At 43.7% G+C, this 6000-nt stretch overlaps 1 protein-coding gene across 1 annotated transcript in view; it reads left to right on the top strand.

The window, feature by feature from the left end:
• Positions 1-3398: 3398 nt before the first annotated feature.
• Positions 3399-6000, top strand: part of scn4aa (sodium channel, voltage-gated, type IV, alpha, a) — a 40696-nt gene continuing 38094 nt past the window's right edge. The window contains exon 1 of the mRNA XM_062525980.1: positions 3399-3462. The gene's annotated coding sequence lies outside the window, so the exon portion shown is untranslated. The remainder of the gene's footprint in view (positions 3463-6000) is intronic.

Here is a 6000-nt window from a genome sequence, read left to right as displayed (position 1 = left end):
ACACAGTTACCACCCACTTCAGATCCTACCACACAGGCATCTTGTAGCACATGGACAACCACAAATCGCACCACACAGACACCTCCCTCTAACGCTCCTCCTAGCCAGGCACCTGCCACTCCATGTCACATTGTGTGGGCATTTACCACTCCATCTCGCACCACGATGCGAGATGGCGCCCCCATCTCCCTCTCCTCCTCGCTGTGCTGATACTGCACTCCAGATCCTTCCACTCCATCTGTGTTAAATGAGTTCCCAAAACACAGTAACAAACGGAGAGCTTTTAAAAGATGCTAATGCCCAGCTGCACCAAACATTCCTGATTTTGTGACCTACAGACCAACAACAGCAGAGTGCATCGGAAAAAAACTAATCCTGATCCGCTTGATTTGTTTTTGCTGATGTATCCTCCCACCCTCAGGGAACTCAAAATTGAAATGTCAAAGGCATACTCCATACAGATCAAAGGCAAAATGCTTGACCTGACCATGGAAGCCATCTCCAATGCAGTGAGAAGGTTTAATGAAATAACCGGCCCATAACCGACCCTTTCTACAAAGTGCGGCCCATATTCACTGCACTAAATTAATCTTTCAAAGTTATGCCATACTCCAAATGGCTGCCAGCTAATGAAAGTACAGTCCCTTATTATGGAAGGCACAGTTGCAAGCAGTTAATCAAGGGCAAGCCAATCCGATTTGGCTATAAGTTGTGGAGTCTTGCATCACCTACAGGGTACATGTACCATGGACAGGGCCTATGGGTGCCACTTAGTGCATGACAACCTGTGTTCTCAGTCTTCTTGATGAGATGACACAGTGTGGTTATGGGTGCCTTGGTACACTCAAGCATGTGTATGTGTCATCTGCACAATGTTCCATTCACTGACGTTAACTAATTCCATAAAGAGCCTCGTGGAATGACAGAGATCTTCACTAAGCAAGAGAAGCTGGAAAGACAAAAATGTGGTGACCATCAAATTCTAGGAAGAAGTTTTCTGTGGTTCCTATCAACAGGTGGAATAAGGAGAGAAAAGAAAAGGCTATTATAACGTTCTACAGCCCACATGTGTCTTCAAGGACAACAAAAACATGGGGGGTGTTGATCTTTGATCTCAAGGTGTCCAGATACTGTACATGCTAATAATAAGGTCAAAGAAATGGCGGTGGCCAATCTTTCTTGGACTCTTCACAGCGTGATGGTCAACAGCTGGCTGTTCTTCAGATCTCTAGGCCTTTCAGCAGAGTGTAGCAATGGGTCTCTTAACAAAATTGGGCAAACCGGCCCTTACTCAAGGCAGACCATCAGCTATGAGAATGTCAATCTGCAAAGATGATGGAAAAGATCACTGGCTTGAGAACAAAGGAACCTTTTTTCACCCGAGGTTAATTGGACGGAAACTGCACAGGTCCTGCTTCATCTCTGATGAGACGGATACTACAGTATTTGATCATTCAAGGTAGTCCCAGCCGATGAGCAGTATGTCTGGGATTGGTCTTCCTCACAGGGTCTGGTTGAAGAAAGAGAGGAAGACTTGCCAACTCAACCCACCGCAGCCGAACCACTTGATTTTGCCATTTAAACCCAGGTTGGTGCCCAGCAATCTCCTTACCGAGTGGCAGAGATAGATGGGGAGTGGGCTCAAAAAATAACCTCAGGTCTCAGAATTTAATGTTAAAATCACTATTCTATCAATTTAATCAAAATACGAATCAATTTAATAATTCCATGTATTTATTTTATTTGTATTATATGATTATTTATTTCTTTATTTAAAATAATGTTAGTGTCAAAGTCACATCATTCTGACTAACTATAGTCACTACTGACTAAATAATAGTAAGAGAACTGCATTGCAATGAATGCAAATAAACAGTTAATCAATACTGCCATCTGTTGGATAATTATTTTTATTGCATTGGGCTGGTTAAAGCCAGTTGGTAATCATTTATAACACATGCTTACAACACAAGCCAAACTTCTTGGCATAGCATCACCACTGGGTGGCGACACTATATTTGTCATGTGCACACATCAGACCAAACACCAGGATAGTTTATATAGGGTTATTAAAGTAAGATTATGAATATCTTGCCAAAACAACCCTGTTGCTGGGCTTTATTCTTAGACATGTACCTGGATATTCAATGGAAATCTCAGTTCTCTAACAGAAAGATTATTATGATGTAACCTATGTAAAATTATATTCATCAAGGCTATCCTGAGTCAGCGTCTATATCCCACTGGTGTGTAAAAATACGTAAACGTAATTAAACGTCACTGCTTCAGTCTATGACATTTTGCAACGGGAGCCGCTGACAGTGCGACGGGCGCTCGGGTCTTGAGCTCGCGCGCTCCATCCTTCCGAGAAGCGGCTGCCCGTTATGCTGGAACATGGCAACATTATCAGAGACCGAGATCAGGCTTGGCATTAAATTTCTTCTCGGCGTCTTCAGCCAAAACTGAGAGTGAGACGGAGTGAGCCAAGCATCTCGACTTGTACATGGTCCCTTCAAAAACATTAGTACGGTTGCAACACCACTTGAGTTGCACATGCATTTACTGCCAGAAACTAGGCTTAACTTAAAAACAGGAGTGAGCATTTTCAGTTCTTCTTGTAAAAACTTTTCGAGTTTCTCTATTTTGTGTTCAATGCAGTTTCTCTCTGTGCGCGCCAACAGTACCGAGTGCTATCCACGTGTCCATATCCACGCATCTGGCATAAAAAGACATCTTTGGTGACATCCGATATCACGCGCTTTGAAGTCACTATCTAGGTGCTCGTTTATTTGCAAGTGACCCACTTCAGCATAGGCTGTGGATTTTGGACCCATTTTAGAGCTAATCTCCGATCAAATATAGCCAAATGCAACCAAAACCCATTTGCATGAATATGCACACGTCGTTGCTGCACTAAATGATTTAGAACCCGTGGCTCTTCAAACATGCTGAGAACGCAAGTGTTTGTGAGAAGACATTTGCACGTGGTCGACTGCAATGCGTGAGAAGTGAACATTATCGACGAACAAAATTCGTGCATTCAGCATAGAAGTATAGAAATCGTTTCATGGAAAACGTGATTGATCATTGAACACCGAATCATTCTAGTTTCTTTCCTTTTTCGTCACGCAAATTAGGCTAATCTTGTGTTAAAAAAATTCCCCTCCACGTGTATTTCTGACACCTTGAACACATTGAGATATCATAAACACAGTTCGTGCTCCGTGGGAAAAAAGTCAACTACACCCTGCAAGCGAAGTGTCAGAAAGATTTTGACGTGATGATCCTACCTGAAGCGACGGTCAGGTTTCATCCAAGACCCCACTGCGTCAGCAACAGCTGTCCTGCAGCTCGCGCTGGCCTGAGACAGGGAGAACTAAGTTCTGATCCCCAAAGACTTGACAGAAGACCAACGGGTTATACCTTGTGTTCTGTGGACATATATTTATTTAACTGAGTAAGGTAATGTTCTATATTTATTTGTAATTATATCTGTTAATTGATATATCACGTCAGGTGATTTAGATTGAGTGAGTTTAGACTTTAGACTTCTATATTAGCCTACAGCTATTGATTAATTCTGTGTTGATAGCACTGAAATTCTTAGTACTGACCATTTTTTTGTTGTCTGCTGCACTCATCTAGAAGTTTAGTTCGACTGAATGCCGCCTTTCCCTGTTACTCTTATATAATAGTGGTTGTGCACCTGTATGGAACTGTTGTGGAGAAATTGGTCATATATCACCATGTTTGGGCAGTTTTCTTAGCTTAGTTTTTTGGCTTTGTGTATACCTGAAAATTCAGATGGATGCTAAATTAATTAAATTATAACATGTCACATAATTTACCTTGCTGGTATTTTTACCTTTCTGGTCAGAAACATGTATAAAGGCCCAGAGACGATATGTTTTGTAATTGTTTTGCCATATGTTTTACAGCGAGACATTTAGAGGAAGGGAATAGTCTTGGCTGTGATTTGTGCGCAATACAAGATGCGGCGTGCGTTTATTTATACGCGGGACGAATAAAACCCAATTGAAATGTCCTACATTTCCGTGAGCAACAACAAATTATGCTAAAAAGAAAATCATAGAGTTCATTTATGGAACAGGATGTGTCATACATGTCTATGATCCATTGGTCTGTCAGAGTGATTGATCATCTTTTCCTCCAGCCCCTTCCTGTCTTTCTCTATCACTCTTCTCTCTCTCTCATTGGCTCCCTCTCTCTGTAAGCCCACCGTCACACTGCAGACACCTGACTTTCACCTGATGGTGTAGAACAAATCCCCCCCCTCTCCCCCACCACCGTTTTTGTCCGCCGTCAGACTGAGCATAGCGGCCTATTGGCTATCTATTGTGCGGCCAGTTCTCCCCTCCTGAAGGAGTCTGGGCTGTTCTCTGAGTGTGTATTTTTAGCTCATGTCTTCATTTCAGCGCTCTGATGCTGCTGCTGCTGCTGCTGCTGCTGCTGCTGGCTGTGCCCGCTGTGCCCGTGTCCTCGCTAATCCACCTTGCCCAAGTCCAGGGTGTAGGGTGATGGAGGCACTGGTGCCTCTCGGGTCCCTGGGCTGTCGTTTAACTCGGGAGAGATCGGGTTGTGCCCCCCTCTCTTTGTGCGCGCCCCCCCCCCCCCCCCCCCCAACACCTCCTTGGTCATCACCACCACCTCCTCATTACACGTACACTAACTAGGCTACACAGGAACCGTACACATGCATATACGCGCAGTATGTTACACGTTACTCTCATGAACACACAATCCTCACTCACATGGATTTGTATGAAACATCATAAGAATTCATAATCTCGCTAAATTAATTGATAAAGGGTTGTCTAACACAGGTTTTTTTTTAACGGTCTATGATTTATGGTTTATGTGGATTGATGGATTATTGCCCTTGAGATGTTTCAAATGCTTTTTAAAACCAGACACTGTTGTTGTTGTTTTTCCGTTGCTGTAGCAAGTAGCAACTCATGGGGCACAATTTTGAAAATTGCTCTTTGAGTGTAATTGTCTGTTTTGACAAATGATCAGATTTCAAACATAACATGATCCCATGCATTGCTCAAATTTGTTTGGTAGTGTGACACCACTTTTTATTAAGTCAGACATTATGTATGTGAATCTTTCCATGTTGCCTACAAGTGTGAGAACTTTCCTTCTTGACTGTGTGTGTGTGTGTGTGTCTGTTTCTGTGTGTGTGTGTGTGTGTGTGTGTGAGTGGGGAGCATAAACCATCACATGCTCTTGGACGCTGAGGGTGTTGGTTTTGAGTTTCTATCGCCGAGGTACCATGTGATTCGGCGGGGGTAAGACACCCCCCCACCCACCCTCATAAGCCCCCCCTCCCACCTCCACCACCACCACCTCTCTCCCTAATGTGGGCAAAAGGTGAGCTAAGGTTGAAGCTATCGAAATTAAAAGTCATCACAAAACCCCCCCGCAGCTTTCCCTCACTACGTTTTCTCTGCTTTGTGGGAGCATTAAGAAGCGTAGCGATAATACAGCACTCTTAAACAGGGATTGATTGGGATGAGCTGATCAGAAATTTGATCATGGCTGGTTTACCTGTGAGATATTGTATTGGACGACACATATGTGAACTTGCTTAGGCTCGTCTAGCTTGTGACGGTCAGTGTTCATAGTTTTCTCCGTAATGGCGACACGTTGACGGCGGTTGGATCACATGGAATCGAAAACGATACTGACTGTGTGTGTGTGTGCTACCTGATGATGCGTTGGCACTGTCTGGTAACCACATAAACATCTGCTAATGCTGATAGTTGTGAGTGCTAGGGTGTGTAATGCATTACCCAACCTAAATTGGCTCTGTGGACACAAACAACGGCACCACCAGTGGCATTGCACTGTGCCAAAGCAGAGGTTGGCAAAGCAGGGGGCACAGTGACTGTTAATGGAAGCTGAGCCAAGTATGTAGTTGGATAGATGGAGGGTCTCGAGGGTGCTTTCAAGTACTAACATTAGGGCTGCAACTGT

Source organism: Sardina pilchardus, chromosome 22, assembly GCF_963854185.1.
Source record: "Sardina pilchardus chromosome 22, fSarPil1.1, whole genome shotgun sequence".
NCBI classification, from domain to species: Eukaryota; Metazoa; Chordata; class Actinopteri; order Clupeiformes; family Clupeidae; genus Sardina; species Sardina pilchardus.
This window is presented reverse-complemented; position numbering and strand designations above follow the sequence as displayed.